The 20,212-nt window shown below is 32.1% G+C and overlaps 1 pseudogene; it reads right to left on the bottom strand.

The window, feature by feature from the left end:
- Positions 1 to 211: 211 nt before the first annotated feature.
- LOC143407765 (CCR4-NOT transcription complex subunit 7-like) overlaps positions 212 to 20,212 on the bottom strand; it is a 31,751-nt pseudogene continuing 11,750 nt past the window's right edge.

The following is a 20,212-nucleotide window of genomic DNA, read 5'->3' as shown; positions in this document are numbered from 1 at the left end:
CACAAACCCACAGGGGATAAATGAAAATTTATTTTGTATTGATAGTGAAAGAAATTTTCTATTGCCAGGAATGTTTTAAAAGTGTTCGTGTTTTAATAAAGTTTTGTTACTAATTCATGCAGATTCAGGATCAGCGGAACTGGTGAAACTTTGTGGTTAATATTGGCAAGGACTTCCTTCATTCCCAAGAACTGTGTGCCTAAGAACAAGGTCAAAGCTGATAAGACTCTCCAAACAGAGTCACTCCTTGGAGAGCCTTGCCATAGCAACTGGACTTCCTAAACCTTTGCATAGAAATTTTCCCAGTCACCAAGCCTGCCACAGCCATGAATTCATCAGGGACTCCAATCTCACACATTGGTCTCCCAATCACTGTCACCACTCTCCACAGTCTATAATCACTTTTCTCCATGTCTAATTAGTAACAATAAATAGTTTATGAAGAGCAAGTCAGGCAGCAGGCTAAATGGCATATTTGGAACCAGAGCACTAAGAATTCAGTGAGGGTCATGGGTAAGCCACCTGAGAGGTGGGTAAGAGTGTATGAATAAACAAGTGAGCCTGACCAGACAAATATAGGACAGGTCAAGATTACCTAGCAGCCTTTTTTACTCAAATTCGTGCAGGCTTAAATTTCTCATGCTCATGTACCATATCCCTTTCTTAATTATCATAAATCCCATTTTAAATTGTTCTGCTTTCTCTCAAATGCAAAACAAAGTATTTCCTGCTCCTAACATCTAGTGACATAATTTACCCATAATTGTTTCATTTACCTTAGCAAGAATAACAAACTCAAACCACAATGAGGTACCATTTCTCACTTGTTTGACTGGCAAAGACACACACAAAAAAAATTAAAAATCTTGCACTGCAAAATTCTGACAAGGATAAGGATAAATTTTAACTCTCATAACTTGCAGGAGGAAATGCAAAAATCAGAATTATTTAGGAAAATGACCTAGAATTTTGTTTTTAATTAAATTTAAACACAGCTTAGGTATTTACCCAGGAGAAAGCAAAGCATCTCAACCTACAAGCTTGTATGCCAATATTACAGAGAGAAATGTTTATTTAAAGACTTGTAATTTCTAAAATCTGAAAATAAATAAAATGTCTCTTGATTTGTGAGTAGGTACTTAGCCACCAAATCCACATGGTGGATTAATATTTAGGCATTAAAATAATTGGATTACTGACATAAGAAACATCATAAATTGTTCTCATATGTATTATGCTAAATGAAAGAAGCCTGATGCAAAAGGCTATATCTATATCGTTCATCACTCCACCTACATGACATGCAAGATAAGACAGTATCAAATAGACAGAAAATAGACCTATTTTTGCCCGGGGCTAAATGTTGACAAAGTTGATTGGCTCAAAAGTGGCACATTGGAAATTTATAAAATAATAATAAAACATCATATCTTTTTGGTGGTTGTTACACAACAATATGCATTCATCAGGACTCATAGAACTGTAGCATTTTTAAGGGATAAATTTTATTCTACATTCATTTTACCCTTAAAAAGATATGGATTTTAAAACTTTCATTATATCATTATAAGCAGTCACAATAATATATTTGTGCTTTGAAAAATGTAAAGACTTTGTCCAATTCATAAAAACAATATTAACAAAAGTTATTTTTTTCTAATTTATTAAATATTTCTTCATGAAATCCATCATTATGGTGTAGATGTGAGGTGTCTCCCAAGATCCCCTGTGTTAATGCAAGAATGTTTGGAAGTGTCCTTCTGTCATGATGTTCTGTCTCAAAATTAGACCCAGAACAATGGACTAGAGCATCTATAGACTGAATCCTCTGAAACTATGAGCTCCAAACAAACTTTTTACCTCTAAGTTGTTCTTGTTAGATTTTTTTATAGCAATATAAAGCTGACTAATATATCCACTCAAGCTTTTTAACACACTAAGTTAAAAACTGACCAATGAATTTAACCTATTAACCAGTGATCATACAATAACAATAACCTGAAAACAACTAAAGTATTATTTCCAAAAGTCTTGCTTTCATAATTTAACTTTTTAACATTAGTTTCATCTGTTGTGTAAAGACAATACAATTCTTCCTCAGATAATTTAATTATATTGGGCACTTATAAAAACTATATGCAAATTTTATGATTCTTCATAATATATATATCTAAATTTGAAAAAAGGGAAAATCTATTGGTTAATGACTAGATCTATAATCTTCTAATGCTCTAATCATCAATGTATAGAGATATTATATGTTAGTTATCTTTGCTTCCTGGTGCCTGCTCAGTCTGAATCCTAATAATATTGTTATATTCTTCAAAAATTAATTTTATAAGAAATCAATAATTTGGCTATTTAATGACTCTTCTCTATGTGTAAGTTTGCATATATTGAAACAAACACAGATGCACATAAATTATAGCTAGCTAATAAGCTTGATAGAAGACCAGATGACAGACAGTCCAATAGTTAGATAAATGCACATAGCAAAGTGTAGTATTTTAAAGGTCTATAAAATTTCAGTGATTTCCTATGTTGAAAGCCATAATTATGAATAAACAATTTTAACAGAATATGTTTTCTTTTAAATAACTGTGGGGGGGGGCTGTGTTCATCTGCCCCCTATAGTGGATATCCAAATTATATGGATACATATTTTTTATAATGTTTTATCTCTTCTCTGAAGACTAGGACTGTTGTCCACCATTCTCACTTACATGGTAATTATTTGTTTTTGATGTCCAAGTCCATTAATCTGCTGGTAACCAAAGTATGTAAATCTCAAAATTTCTTAAATATATAGAAAGTGAACTACACACAAATATAAAGGTTTCACAAGTATCTTAAACTAATATATTCAAACTCAAAACCAGGCGTGAATAGGAAAAATAAATTAGGGAAACCATGTTTCTTCTAAATTCTCCATATCAGGCATAAACAACTCCAGATATTCATATGCCTCCAAGAAATGGCATCATCCTCTAGTGTACCTATATCCTCCCTAACAATTTGATCAACAATCAGTCTTAAAAATGTAACATTGTAATTGTTTCAATTATTATCACTTCTTCCCATCCACCTGCAACTATTTTGGTTCACCATAGCCTCTTACTGATCTATTGCAACATCTATCTACACATTATTCTCCTTGCCTCTTTTCTTCATACTAACTATGTACTGTCCATACTGCAGCCACAGTGATTTTTTATGACATTCTCTCTGCATGCACTTTTTCTATGACTCCTGTTATCTTCTAGCCTCTTAACATTATTAAAATGTTTTTCAATATCTGATTCTTCTTTATTTCTCTGAATTACTTACTTTATCTCTCTAAATCAATGACCATTCTGTGTTTTTATTCTCCAAAACATCTGTGATGTTTTATCTCTTGGTCTTTTCACTCTATTCCACTTTATTGGTATTTTATTTCTTCTTGTAGTCTATCGGGTTCACATAAGATAACTAAAATGTCAACATTTATCACATTTCCATAGGCAAATTGCTTCTTCTAAAAGAAGTTTTCAGATACTTTCTTACAGCTTGCATTGACAATGTCATAACTTGTTTTCAATAGTCTAATTATATGCTTGTATCTCCATTGAGTATTGTTAGAAAATTATTCATCATACTTGTTAAAGATGGCAAAGAAGACACTAGTCAAAAATGGAGTTTTGAGGTAAAGTGAAAGTACCAAGCTCAACTCCAAATACAATAAGGAAAAGGGAAGCATAGCCAAGGTGCAGGGTGAGAGTAAGGGATGAATAATTATAGGGCAAGCATCAGGAGTATGGGGAACTCTTGCTAAAATGACTGAACAGTATTCTTGCTAAAGATGGACAAGGGTGATCAGACATCACTAGGGAATGGTGAACGATGAATAAACTAACCACATCTTGAAGATGAGGGATTCTTGCCAAACTGACTTAGAAGGATTCTTGTTTTCAAAAAGATTCATGGAGGAGCCTAAATAAAGTTGGGGTAAAGTGAGAATTTTGGTCAGTATAACCATGCATATGCATATATGATGCACAATTAATAATGTTCTTTCTGACTTTTATTTTAATAGCAAACACTGTATTGCAAACACTATTTTTTTTTCAAACATGAAGTAAAATCATTGGGATGATTTTTTAAATGTTCCTTCAAATTCCTGTGAATAACACATGAAATGAGGTTGCAAAACATTTTGTCTAAGCTGTGTCACACTGTTCTTGATAAAAATGGAAAAAAGTACCAAATGAAATTACATATAATGGAAACATTATCGTTTACCACTGTAATTACTCTCAGAAAAGCAATTGTGTGCATAAGAAAATAACAGATTGCAAGACATACCTCAATGAGAATAGATTTGAGAACTTCACAGTAAAGTCATGGGCTCTCTGACACTACAACAGACGGTATTGGAACTGTGAAACGGAAGAGATAAGGCAAACTTTCATACGGGAGAATGCTTAAACTGACAAGAGAAATAAAACATTCAAGTTTGAACCTAAATATAACTTTATCTTCTGACTTTTATACAACAATTCTCTTGTTGTACTTCTTTTTTTGCACCAGTAATTGGTATAGGATTAGTTTTCCTCAATTTATTTTTTATTCTCACACCTTTTTATGTATAGACTGCAGTGAAATAAAGATAATATGGAACAAATTGGGCCCTTACTTTCACTGAAGTAAAACAAAACAATTCAAAAAAGAAAAAAAAAAAACATGAATCTGAAGGGATATAGTAATAATGAATCATGTCTTAAAATTCTGCATCATCAAATTCAGAACAATATGTCAAAGAAAGATTTGACACTTTTGAGATGTGGTGAATTCACATTGTAACCAACAATAATTACAATACATACTAAATAAAATTGAGTATATGTGCAATAAATAGCATGTAAAATACATACAGACATAATTATAATAATTGATAAATGATATATTACAACATCTTTATTTTTTTTTCCTGCTGGTCGCAGGGAATCAATCTAGGGTCAATTAACTACTGAACCACTGAGTAACGCCCATAGTTTATGTTTGTTTGTTTATTTGTTTGCTTGTTTTGGTGAACATCTTTGGATTGTATGAACAAGAATGGTCTGGATATTAGTCCCTTAACAAATATATGATTTGCAGATATTTTTCTCCATCTTGTAGGTTGCTTTTATCTGTGGGTGGTGTCTTTGATTGCTTAAACATTTCAAATCATCACAAAGTTCAATTTATCTGTTTTTTCTTTCTTTTTTAAAAAAATTTATTGCTTTTGTCTTTGTTGTCTTACATAAGATATCCTTAACAAATATATACCAAGTATAGAGTTTAAAGGAAACATGAATATATTTTTGCCTTATTCTTATTTATATCATCAGTTTTCAACATTCTTCCATGTTAGTGTTTCACAGTTTCTTTGTGATTTATATTTTCCCCTAACTATTTAAATGTGGAGAATGAAATGCATATTGGACATCATTTTTAAGCATAAAGTTCACTGGTATTAAATACATTCAAACTTTTTTACAATCATCTTCATAACTCTATTCATCTTGCGAAATTAAGTCTTCGTACCCTTAAATACTGATTCCCCATTTTCGGTCACTCCCAGCCCCTATCCACCACCATTCTTTCTAAGTATTTGAGTAATCTAGAACCTCTTGTAGGTGGAATCGTACAATTCTTGTTTTTATTGTGTGAATGGCTTACTTTACTTGATCATAGTATCCTCAGAATTTATCAATACTATAGTAAATTCCAAGATTTTCTTCTTTTTAAAGGCTGAATAATGTTTGCTAATATACCATTTTATCTATCTATCTATCTATCTATATATATATATATATATATATATATATATACATATATATTACATTATCACTTTCTCCTTATCAATTTATAATTCTATGGATATTATCATTCTATGGATATTAGCTATTGTGAATAATTATTCTATGAACATGGATAGTCAAAACTCTTTGGAACACTGCTTTTATTTACTTTGGGTTCATATTCAAGAGTTATTGGGCTATATGATAATTCACTTTTTAATTTTTAGAAAAACTATCTTCTTACCCAAAGTGACTTTATCATTTACATTCTCACCAAGAGTTCACACAGGCTCTTAGTATTTAAAATCCTCATAAATCCTTGTCAATTTCTATTTTGTTTTGTATTAGGCATATTAATATGTAGGAGATGATACCTCATTGTCATTTTTATTTCCTAAATATTGGTGATGTGCAACATCATTATTATTTTCTCATGTGTTCACCTATCTTCTTTGGACCATCATCTTCTGTAGACAGATGTTTATTCCTGTCATTTGCCCACTTTTAAATGGTTTTTCTTCTTGTTGTTGTCTAGTTTTAATAGTAATTTACATATTCTGATACTGAACCCTTAACAGGTATTTGATTTTTAAATATTTTCTATCATTCTGTAGGTTGCTTTTTAGCTGGACTAGTAGTATCTTTTGTTATTTTTTTAATATTTATTTTTTAGTTGTATATGGACACAATACATTTATTTTATTTTTTAATTTGTATGTGGTGATGAGGATTGAACCCAGGGCCTTTCAGGTGCCAGGCAAATGCTCTGTTGCTCAGCCACAAACTTAGCCCAAGGACTAATAGTATCTTTTGATGCACAGATTTTTTAAAAAAATTATCATGAAGTTCATTTGTTTGTTGTTTTTGTTTTGCTGTCTCTACCACTGATATCATATTAAAGATATCCTTAACAAATCCAATATCAAAAAGCTTTTTCTGAGACTTTAGTGGTCTTAGATTTTACATTTAGATCTCTGATCCATTTTAAGTTACTTTGTATACGTGGTGCTAGATAAGTAGTCATCATAATTATTTTACATGTGAAGATCTAGTTTTTCCAGCACAATTTTTTTGGGAAAATATACTTTTTCCTTAGCATGGTTGAGGCATTTTTGCCAAAAACAAATTGATCATAGAAAAATGGATTATTTCAGGGTCTAGGGATATAGCTCAGTGGTAGAATGTTTGATGAAAAAAAGGGGATTATTTCATGGCTATGGATTATATCTCATTAGTCTATATATATATCATTATAACAGAACCACACTTTTATTTTTTTTTCAGTTTTATCTAGTGAATCATAAGTTCCATAAAATTTCTTTCTTTCTTTTTTTTTTTTTAGAACCACACTTTTAGATTACTATCTATTTGTAACACATTTTGAAACCAGGAAGTGCAAATTCTTTACCACTTTTGCCTCTGTGGAGTCGCTTGAAATGCCATGAAAATTCTAGATTAAGTTTTTCTTTCTCCAAAAAAATTCATGGGATTTTCAAAGAGATTGCTTTGCATCTGTGGATAGCTTTGGGTAGCATGGACATCTGAACAATGTAGCCTTCCAATTGATGAGCCAGCCATATGTTCCATTTATTTATATCTTTAATTTCTTCTAGCAATATCTTTTAGTTTTTTTAAATTTTACAAGTCTTTTACATCTTTAGTTCATTCCTAAGTATTCTATTCTTTTTAATGGTATTTAAATGGTATTGATTTATAATTTCTTGTTTGAAATGTTCATTGAGGGTGAATAGAAATGCAATTATCATTTGATTATTGATTTTCCATACTTCTGGTTTGCTATCTTTATTCCTTAGTCCTTTTATTGTTTGTTTATTTGCTTGCTTTGTTCGTGGACTCTAGGACTCTTTACATATAAGTTCCTATCATTTCTGAGCAAAGATAATATCACATCTTCCTTTCCAATGTAGATGTCATTTATTTATTTCTTCTTGCCTAAATGTCCTGAATAGAATTAACAGTACTGTGTAGAATAGCAGGGGCAAATACAAGCCTTCTTTCCTTTTTCCTGAGCTTATAGGAGAAACTTCACCATTGAGTATGCTGTGCCTTGCAGGGTTTTCATATATGGCTTTTATTATACTGAGATAGTTTCTGTGTATTCTTGCTTTGTTCATTTTGTGAAAGCATTTCCCAAACTGCTGAATTTTCTCAGATGAATTTTATGCAACCAATTGAAATCATCATGTATTTTCCAACTTTATTTGGTTAATCCGCCACATTTTCAAGATTTGAATGAGTTCCCAAAAGTTCAAATAATTATTTAATTTAAATCCTAATGCTTAACTTGGAGGGGTTGAAGGTGTATGGTCATGGGAGGGCCACCCTCCGGAATGGATTAATGCTATTGTCACAGGATGGTTCCTCATAAAAGGAAACATTCAGCCCAGTCCTCTTTCTCACTCTTTGTTTACCCTTCTGCAGTGGAATGACACCGCCAGAAGTAACACAACACAGACTAGTACCTTGACCTTGGACCTCCTGGCTTCTAGAAGCATATGCTAATACATCAATGTTCCTTGTAATTATTGAGTATGTAAGATCCTTTTAAAGTGGTACAAATTAATACTATGCTGTATTTAATGATCAATTTTCATGTGTCCCCTTGCATTCCAGAAAAAAAACCCCTGTTTATAATGAATAGTGCTTTTAATATATTGTTGAATTCATTTGCCAATATTTTGTTGAAGGCTTTTGTAACCATGTTGTTATGAGAAATTATCTGTATTTCTTTTCTCACCATAGGTTAGTCCAACTTTGCTATAAGGGTAATGTTAGAATTTTATAGTTATGAATTATTTCTTCTGTTTCATTATTTTGGGGGGGAAACATTAAGAAGTAGAGAGAGAAGAGGAGAGGGGAGGGGAGGGGAGGGGGATAGTAAAGGATAGGAAAGGCAGCAGAATACAACAGACCCTAGTATGGCAATATATAAATCAATGGAAGTGTAACTGATGTGATTCTGCAATTTGTATACGGGGTAAAAATGGGAGTTCATAACCCACTTGAATCAAAGTGTGAAATATGATATATCAAGAACTATGTAATGTTTTGAACAACCAACAATAAAAAAAAAGAAGTACTGATAATAAGTTTTTAAATAATGATAAAGAATAAACCAGAGTAGTCTTCCCCACACTCATTTCTAATTTTAATAATTTGAGTCTTCTTACTATTTTTCTTAATCCATCTAAATAATTACTTGTCAATTTTATTTATCTTTGGAAAGAAAATTAACTTTCCATTTCATTGATTTTTGGAAATGTTTTTCTACATTCTATATTGTTTTCCTCTGCTGTAACACTTTTTGTATGTTTCTTTCTCCTAGCATTTTGTTTAATTTCTTGTTCTTCAAGTTTTTTATGTTGTAAAATTAGAGATTTTTTAATGTTTAATTTAATTTTTATAGTTGTAAATTACACTTCTGGTGTTGCTCTTGCTATATCCTCTGTATGTTTTGTAATATTTTGTGTTGAAGTATTTTCTAATTATCTTTGTGACTTCTTATTTGATCCATTGGTTAGGAGCATGATTTTTGATTTCCAGAAATTTATTAATTTTCCAGTTTTCCTTCTGTTATTGATTTCTAATTCCATCTGCCAGTGAGTAGAGAATATTCACTGATTTATATGTATTTTAATATCTATACAGAATTAATTTATGGCCTATTACATGGTTATCCTGAAAATGTTAAATAAATGCACTTGAGAAAGATTTGTGTGCAATTGTTCTATTTATATGTATTAGATCTAGATCACTTATTGTCTTAAGTCTTTTATTCCCTTACTTGCATGCAAATTTGTCTGTCCTTAATATTGAGAGTAGAATATAGCAATCTCCAAGTAGTATTTCTTAACTTAAATCTTTAATATTTTTCTTTCTATAGTTTGGTATTCTCTAAATATTTATAATTAGCATATCTTGCTCTAATTAACATTTAAGAATTCATTACAGTATAATGTCCTTTTTTTTTTTTTTAATCTTTTTTTGGTTGTTGATGGAACTTATTTATTTATTTATATGAGGTGCTGAGAATCCAATCCAGTGTCTCATACATGCTGGGCAAATGTTCTACCACTGAACCACAACCTCAGCACTCTTTTGTTGTCTTATTTTAATAATAGTCTTTTCCATAATCAATTTTGTCTGATATTATTAGTATAGTCATTCATACTTTTTTGTAACTATTTGCATGGAATACCCTTTTTAATCTAATGTCTCTCTGAATATTAATTAAATCTCTAATAATATACAATTGGATCATGATTTTTTAAATCCAATTTAGCACAACTTATTGTCCCAATCTTCCTTTGCAATTTGCTGTCATCAGATGATTTATAATGTTTAATATTTTATATTTATTGGGCTTGAACCGTGAGTGAAATTATGTTTTTTTCAATATTTTATAGGTTCTTAAAATAGTTTTGACTTCTTAGCTATGTGTAGTAAGGTTATGAATGGTTGTTTGATCAAGGTAATTATTAAGGTTTTATGATGTCTGTGTCTAATTATCAAATGATAGAAGAACTTTAATATCCCAAACCAGTCTGGTGACATCTTTTTTTTCTTTTTCCTTTTTTGGCTCTAATTTAGTGAATTATACTTTATTTTTAAGTTCTGTGCATGCTAGACATTATCCCTTGAAATAATTTCACTTAATGTTTTATGCTTTCTTCCTTCTCTGCATCTCTAATTGTAACAATCTTCAACATTTTACATTGTTTTACAAGTCTCTAATATTGTCTAAATTATTTGTCTCAATATTATTTAATTTTATACTGCAGATTGGAAAACAGTTTATTAAACTATTTTTGCTCTTTTTTTTCTGAAATGTCCTATCTTGTATTATTTGTTTTTCTTGCTCTAGTTTCTTATACTGTTTTTTTAATCCCTTAATTTCTATTTCTTAAAATACAAACATTTTTCATTATGTGCTAAACATAATTGGTTTACTAACTCTTAATACCTACATCACCACCACTAAATTATCTTCCATTTATAATCTTTTTACTTGAGTATAGGTCACATTTACTGATTCTTCCTATATGCAGTACTTTTACATTCTATGTTAGATATTATGACTAATAGGGTTTGAGGACATTGATTGCAGTTATGCTTTTAAATATAATAAGTTATTATCATTTTAATAAGGCAATTAATATGTTGCATTCAGACCATAAACTAAAATCTCAAGTCAATTATTTTATCATGAGTCGTGCTGATTGGAGTTTAGCAGTACATGCAAACCTCACAGCTTAGCCTGACATTTGTGTGCTGTCGGCACAGATTCAGGTTCTTGGTGTGGGTTTCTTCTTTCCAAGTTCTGTCTTTCTTATGGATATTCCAAAATCAGTTATTTAGCTATTCAAAGAAAAATAATTTAAAAAAATTCTATTTGGAATTTAGCAATAATAACATATACTTGAGACCTGGCCTCAGGCAAAAGTAAGAACATATTGATATCTCCCAGTATAGTATATTTCTTTGATAAGAAAAAACACTATACAAATATCTTCTACTTTTCTTCACTTTCCATTGTCTTCAGTCTATTCGTGTGTAAGCACTTTACCTTTTTTTAAAATAATATTTATTTATTTTTAGGAGGAACTGTTTTATCTAATTACTCTGAAATGGAATTTTAATTGTATGGCAAGAATAAAATCTCTAAAATATTCAAAGTTCATAGATTTTCTTGTATGTCTTCCATATTTCTGTTTTGGATTTCTATACACACATTTGGAAAGCTATTCTACCACTCCCAATATCCTATCATGGGATTGATTGTATCTATTGAATACTTTAGTGATAATTGGTCAAAATATCCTGAACTTGCAGTGTTTTAATCTAATTTCATTTGAACCTTGTGGGCATGACATGGTATAGATATGGCAGCATTATTTTTCATTTCTCCATTAACTTATGTTGTTAAATTCAACTGCTTCAAGGTGAAGTTGTTGCTATAATATTTATGAAAGTGATGTTATTGCAGAGTCCATTACAAGAAAGGATGCAGCTGGATCACAGGTTTTGAGATATAACTTTTACTGCCTGAGGCTGTTATTTAAACTCAGGACTGAGTACAGTGTGATGTGATCACCATTTTTCAAACACAGTGTTTTCTATTAGTATTTTATGTGAAGGCAGAACCAAAACATGAGAACCACTGCATTTATACACAAACCCATATTATATGCATTTATACACAAACCCATATTATATGCATTTTTTATTGTGATAAACATAACTAAGATATCCTAATTGAATTCATTTTGTGCTTTAATAACAAACCATATTTAAAATTCTGATGAGTAAACCTTTTTCTAGAGTTTTATTTTTCTGTTTCTTTCTATTATCAAAAATAGAGTTCTTTTAAGAGTATATCAGAAAAATTATTTACTTATTATGCACAAGAATATTATAGTTTGGATAGCATTGCAAATGAATGTTAACAATAGAGACACTGCAGAGAAAAGAAAGAGTAGGCAAATATAATTTTAATGGTTTCTTGCTAGTAATAATTTTATAACAAATTTTTTCTCTATTTATCAAACATAGACTACTGTGTGATCTAATTTCTCCTCTCACAAAATCCTCATGTTTTTAACTTCCAGCCAAGATTTATCTCTTAAATACGCTGAGCTAGAGGGGTCAGAATTTATGCAGTGTATATAACAATATGTTTTTTAAAGCAATAAATAAATGGCTTACAATTAGTGGAGCCTAATATCTGTGTGTGGTAGAACTGGGTAAGATACAGATAGAATAATACTCAGATCAGGAAAACAGTCCTGTGTAATTCTTGTTGTCTAAGGGTGACAAGGAGATAAACATATAAGGGAATTCCAAACAAATTTAATAGATAACCCCCCCCCCCCCGAATTTATACTTCTTATTTCTTTAACAGAAAATTTTTTAAACTATAAATTATATCAGCAGCATATTTTGGATTTTTAACACATATAGATGCAATAGGCATATCAATAATAGCACAAATACAAAAATAGAAGAAAAAGACATTTTCATTTCTCCATAAAGTTAATAGGAAAATTAAGTATATTTTATGAAATTAAGATTTCTGCTATAAATCCTAGATCAAATACTTTCAGAGATAAGAACATGATACCCCCAAATATGGTACATTGACAAAAATTGAAAATGTAGGTCTCATCTTCTGCTTTTGTACTCTGAAGCCGTGTAAATAACTTTTCTCCCTTCTCCCCAGAAGACCTGAAGATATGTTTCACCATATATCTGGAGGAAAAGAATGAAGGGAGATGGAGACTGACCTCATGTCTACTCAGGTATGTGATATACCTTCAGGGACAAGGAAAAAAGGTCTCAACTTGATTATAATCATATTTTTCCAACTCTGTGAATATGATATAATATACCTGATTATAAACTGTAAATGGTTGAACTATATAACAATAAAACTGTTACATAATAAAAACACATTCAATAAATCAGTGTCTCTTACAGTTTTTATTATATACATTAAAAACACTAAAGCTTGGCTACGATAATAACTTTTGCAAAGTCAACTAGAAAGCTAGGATTAGGGCCTCATTTAGAACTACATTATTTGGACTTCAAATTTCAAATTTCCAAATAGGTAGATTATGGGCATTTCTCAAAAAGGAATAATAAAGGGATGTTTGATCCCTTTATTTATTTAATCCCTTTATTTATTTCCCAAAGTTACACTATTTCCATTGAACCATATTAATGATGCTACTCTATTTTCTTTGACTTTTCATGGTCTCACTTTTGCCAGGATTAGTATAACCACTCCTTTGGTATAGACCTCTGTAATTCTAAAAATAAACTTATCTCATTCATTTGTTGCTATGCAGCCAATTACCCTATAGTTCAGTTACTTAACTCATCAAGTCCCAAATTTTCAATTCTGTGATGACAATAAATATTCAAATATTATTTCAAAGTTGCCATAAATGGTGTATTTTTTGCTCAATGTAATTTTCTGTAGGTGTTTGACATCTAGAATGATTAGATGAAGTGGGTTAAAACAAGTTTATTTGTTTTGAGTTCTCTGGGGTTTTTTGGTTCCATGTAGCTGGTTCTTCGCTGAGCCTTTCCTGCTGTCCCTTACATGCTGTGGCCCTCTGGGATTAGTGAAAATAAGGGACACTCCATGTTATACATCTTGGTACTGGCTAGGGGTCATGCCTCTTTCTCTGTGATTTCTCATTTTTAAGGCATCTATTTGCGAATGCTGCAGTCTGGCTGGGCACAATTCACAAGCCACTTGTCAAGCAGGAACAAACTTTATTTTTAGAATGCACGCCGCACCACACGATCTCTCCAGGAATTCCCCGAGAGCCCAATTTCCACCACCGGCTCTTCCAGCAAGCACCTCAACTGGCACTCTTCCTGCTCTTGAGGCAGACTGCCTGGGTAGCGTGGACGGAGCCAAAAGAGTCCCCCAATGAGCAGCTCTGTGGTCTGAAAGGGCGGGGAAATAGCCCAATGAGCGTCACCACAGAGGAGCCAATCAGCTGGAAGTTTGCTAGGGCAGCTTCGGCTGCAGCTCTCAACATCTCCCCCTCTCTGTTTAATTAAATAACAAGCATGTGGCTTAGGGACTGTGCCGGTCTTAGGTTGTCCAATACTACATATGGTTCTTACCCATCATTGGATGAGCTGACCTCAAGGCATCAGCCTCCTGTCTTAGGTTGATACCATTGCAATTGGATCTTACCAGTGATTGATTACTGGCCCAGCATACAGCCACTCCTGTGGATAGGCCTTTGTACCAGTGGAGTGGTGAGGTTCTTTGCCTCACCTCTATTGACCTCCAAATTTTAGCTGAATGACCATCACAAGCAGAGGGAGGAGGATACACCAAGCCAATTGGCCAATTGACAGCTCCTTTTGGAAAAATTGTACCACCGATGACACCATCAGCAAAAATACCCCGGCACTATCACAAGTCACTGCACCAACAGATAGTTCACAATGCATACAAGTGATACATAGTCCAGGCAAGTTCTACAAGCAGTTCAAAGCAGAGGAATCCATTAATAGCGGAAGCTGTAGTTTGGTTTTAACTTTGTCTTCACCTGCACTGGGATGAAGATAGGCATCATAAATGATAGGAGAAAACAATCAAATGATCTCAAAGAAGTCAAGTTCCTCTTCGGGCAAATTAAAATTGGTCAGAATTATGATTAAATAGCCAAAGTCAAAACCACTGTGAAATGATAACCATTTAACTCCTTCACAAAGGACTACTCTTAAAGTCATAAGAAGTTCTGCAAAGTACTGGGTCTCAATTCCTTCCTCCTCATGTTTTTTAAACTGGATACCAGATGTTGTTAGTAGCTCTATAGAATCCTGGGCATACATGTCCTCCATCAAATTAAATTTAAAATTAAACTGCCAAGTTGAAGTTCCTGGAGGGTATTTTCCTTGTTCATTCATAAATGTCAGTCCTAGCTGAATTATCTTTAACAAGTCTACATTACATCGCAATAGCTGGTACTGATAGTCAGCATTACTCCTGAATTCTCCAATGGGTCTCGCAACCACACCTGGAAATTCGGTGTCCATAGCAATGTAATTATATTTTCGGATAACTTGACCAATTTTCTTCATTTTTTCATCCAGGTTACAAGCCCAAACTTCACAAATTCTTTGGCTATGATCTACAGTTGCTGCTGACCCTCGTAAGGTCCCTTTCCTAACAGCATATCTAGATTTCTCAGAGGATAACCGGCTGCTGCATTTTGCCTAGCCGTCTCCGTGCAAAATTCCTCATTGGCAATCTTCCATAACAGTTATTGCCCTCCATTTAGCACAGCTTTAAACATACTAGTCCAATCTGCTGGCATCATGTTCAAGTTGGTAATGGATTCGACCATGCTTACAGTGAAGGGTTCTTGAGGACCATATGTTGTTACAGCCTCTTTTAGCTGCTTCAGTGTTTTGAAATCTAAAGCATGGTGAATTCGCTGTCCTCCTGCCTGCTCAAATACAGGGCATGCTAATCTTTGGGTCCTGTCTCAGGATCCCATCTATCAACTATGGAGGTTGAGGGCCACTCAGCATATGTTGTCTCCATTGATGGAGCTGTTGGTCAGACACTTACGCCCTCTGGTGATAGAAAGGTGTTAGTAGCAGTCTCCTGTTGTAACTTTTCCCCTGATAGCTTTTTCTGCTCTAAACTTTCTTCCCCTTTTTGACTATCTCGAGAGACCTCCTCTTTTTCCTGATCTAATATATCTTCTCCTTGACTAAGTAAACAAGATTGTACCAACGTCCATAACAGTAATGTGCCAACTGGCAGAGTTCCTGGGCTTTCCTTTTCTATCCTTTTTAAATCTTCAACGTATGCCCTAACTGTTCTTGATATTACTGGGGTGCCTCCTTCCTTTAACAATTTACTTAATATTTTTTCGGTTTGTTTTTTACTAATTTTTAATTCCATATTTCCGTGACAAAGATACCCCTTACTAAGATGATGCAAAACAAAACCGAGACAAAATGAAACAAAAATAGAATAAAAATTCATTATATCAGCCTTTCTATCCTCCTGAAATGTCTATCCGTCCTTTCTCCTATCTGTTCCTCGGACGCAAATAGTTTTTCCTCAGATATGAGGGGTTTTTCTTGCATCTCACCCATCTCCAGGGACAGGCAACTTAAAACAAAAGTGAAACAAAATGAAAGAAGAATCTTAAAATGGCTACCCATCCTCTCGCCCTGCCCTCAGGGGCGAGCAGTTTACCTTATCACTTACCCTCAGTTGTTGCCCGTGCAGCCCACCAATTTCATAGTAGTGAGAATTTTCAGAAGTATCAATTCCTATGTATTAGAACTCACACAATGTACCTTTTACTACTACATTCTATTCATCACAAAAAGTCAAAAAGCCAGCCCACATTGATGAGTAAAGAATATATACTGCCCCCTTTCATGATAAAAGCTACAAGGAAATCTTAATGTTCAACCATAATAAGCGTAGTGATGTTGAACTGACCAAATAAAGATGATCAAACATTCCTTTATTACTCCTTTTTGAGAATACCTATAATCTACATATTTGGAAATTTGAAATTTGAAGTCCTAATAATATAGTTCTCATCTTTAGATGAGAGATAGTGTACTAAGTTTTCAGTTTTTCCTTCATTTTACTTTGTTAAACATTTATATTACCTGTTTATCCCTCTGTAGAAAACTCCACGTGTAACCCTTTGTTCTACAGACTAAATATATAAGCTCCTAACATGCTAAACAAGACTCCTTCATAACCTGAACTTTGAGTGGCTCTTTAGTTAATTATTGCCATGCTTCTCAGTTTATTTTTTATTACAATACATAAAGACTATTTGATTGATTGTAATTTTCTTTGTGATGATGATGCATAGCTCAAAAACATATGGAGATGGCATGTATACTTTTCATTGAAGGCAGAACAGGGATGGGAAAATAAACAGGATTTTAGGCTGTACAAATTTGTGTACCAGGAATTTGTGTATTTAGAAATCAATTATCAAATGACTTAGACAAATTTGAAGGTATCTTTTAAATCTAATGTCTATTGATTGATAGTTCAATGAATGTCCATTTTATTTTTATTTATTTTCTTGCTACCAGGTACTGAGGATTGAAGCCAGGGGCACCTTAACACTGAGCTGCATAAGCAGCTTTTTTTTTTTTTTTTTTTTTTTTTTTTTTTAAGTTTGAGATAAAGTCTTCCTATGTTTCTGAGCTTTGTCTGAAATCCACAATTCTCCTGCCTCGGTCTCCTGAGTCCCTGGAATTGCAGAAATATTGCATGGTACCTGGTATGAATATTCATTTTTAAAAACAAATGATTGGCATATTTTTAAGACAGAGTCTTATTCAACTGCCTAGCATACAAACTCATGTTATATTTTATTTCTGAAAACTAGAAATTATACTGATATAGTAAAAGATGCATAGAGTAAAATATCCATCCAATCATTTTTTTACAAAAATGGTATTCATAGTGGATTTAATCAATTGCCCTAAACAGCAGAATGTAGACCTAAAACACATATAATTTAAATTACATTTTATTTACTCTAACAACATAGTTAAATAATAATTAAATGAGAAATGCAAACTATTTCTTATTTTAACTCAATTTTAAATTTTTACTAAAAGCTCAAGTGGAAAGTCAAACCTATTGCTATTGCTTATAGAGTTTGTTTTTATTGTTTTTCAATTAAATTTTATGTTAATTACTGATTTAAAAATATGAGCATAACAATTATATTTTGCTTAATTATAAAACAGGATCAGGGCTGGGAATGTGGCTCAAGCGGTAGCGCGCTCACCTGACATGCGTGCGGCCCGGGTTCGATCCTCAGCACCACATACAAACGGAGATGTTGTGTCCGCCGAAAACTAAAAAAAATAAATATTGAAAATTTTCTCTCTCTCTCTCTCTCTTTAAAAAAAAATTAAAAAAAATAAAACAGGAGCATTATAAAACCATAAAGAAATTCTTAAAAAAAATTTGTCTGTAGTAAAAAGTTCAAATTCCAGATTCGAATGTCACCAGAAAACAATAGCAAGAAGAGATCTATTAAAAAGCAATGCTTCAACATTTGAACTTTGCTTAAGAATTTGCATGTTTAAATGTGAATAAAATCTGTTTTGCAGTTCTTTATTGAGCTCATCTCACACTGAGTACTTATATGTAATATTTAGTATAATTTTAAAAGTATAAAATATAAATATGTGAATCACAGAAAAATTGATCAAATGTTATGCAAATAGCAAAAGAGCTCAATTGATTAATTCAGGCAAGAAATATTCACTAGGAATGTTGTTTGTCCTGAAGCACAGATTTTGTTCAATAAATTAAATTGATTTCATTAAAAATTCAATGTCTTCTAAGTGGAGAAAGGAAACTCAGACTGAGATATTAAGAAACATGAAAGTAAAAATTATTTGGGGACATGTATGCTCTTTCAAAAGTAGCTCTTTCAAGGGTTTAATAGATAATACTTATTCAATTTTGCAAACTTATTTCAGTAGCTATATAATCCTCTATGAAAATATCAATGTCTGAGGAATCTCATAGAAAAGGGACAGACAGGAAAGTGAGCCTCAAATTTGTCTGTGTTGTTTCCCTGTGTTTATTTACTAATACACAATGCAGGGAATCAAGGTGTAGAATACATCTGAGACCTCTGATTTGCAATCTTTCTAAGATCTGAAATGAAAGGAATGAGTTGGAATTTGGGCTACCTAGAAATTTGGAATTTGAAGTCCAAATTCAGTTAGCCACAAATTCTGCTGTATTGTGTCCTATTCCCTTAATGAAGTGGTCAAATTCTTAACTGCCTATGCTCAAATCTAAATACATAGGCTCAGAGCAACTGAGCAAACAAAAGCTTGGTGGTAAATAAGTTGACAAAGATTTCAGTTATCTCTGTGTTAGGAGAAAGAATCTGAAGTCTAAGTTAAGTTCTTAAAAAAAAAAAAACTAAAACTCAAATTGAGATCTAAAAAGAACTAACTACAGTAGATTGCTGATATAATAACACACTTAGCCATGGGACAATTGGGAACAATCTAGAGAAATCTAGCTCAGTCATCTTATCTATGAGGATAATTACAAAATATGCATGTTGCACACTTCTCTGTATGATAAAAATGATAATATCCAAATTGAAATATAAGAACAGTTAAAAATTATAGAGTACCTGTTATTATTCTCCTACTTCAGCTACAATTTAAATTGCTTTCTAGAGCAATTAATGGAAAGTAGCAAAAAAAATCCCATAATGTTAGCTCTATTCAGAGAAAAATTATTGCACTTTTTCCTTAAGAGTTAAATATCTGTCTTTACAAACAATTCAAACATAATATAAGTATTATAGTATATTGTCCATTACACATTCAATTCTATATTAAAATTATAATTAAATTAAGTTCTACATTTAATTATATTGACATAAGCAATAAAAAAAAATCAGCCCAAGTACTGAATGCTGGCATAAACACAATATTCATAAATACTTAGACAAGCAAAATAACAATGATTATTAAAAATAGTTAATGACACAGAAAGTCTATGAGAGCTAGGTGCAACTATTTCATAATAATTATTGTTAAAGCTTATTTTCAAAGATTTATGATGTTTAAGAATGTGGAACTGAAATTTCATACAAAGTATTCCTCTACTAGTAGTGCCAAAAGCCATTTAGTCAGTAGCTAACTATTCTCTCCTACCCTGTTGGTATTTTCTGTTGATTCCTGTGCTGTAGTTTAAAAGCTACATAATTAAATTGCCCTGACAAAAAAACTGTCATACTTAATAACCCAGCAGTGTAAGTGACTGAAGTATTTGTTACATAAACAAGGAAAATAATTCG

Source organism: Callospermophilus lateralis, chromosome 10 (genome assembly GCF_048772815.1).
Source record: "Callospermophilus lateralis isolate mCalLat2 chromosome 10, mCalLat2.hap1, whole genome shotgun sequence".
Classification (NCBI taxonomy): Eukaryota; Metazoa; Chordata; class Mammalia; order Rodentia; family Sciuridae; genus Callospermophilus; species Callospermophilus lateralis.
This window is presented reverse-complemented; position numbering and strand designations above follow the sequence as displayed.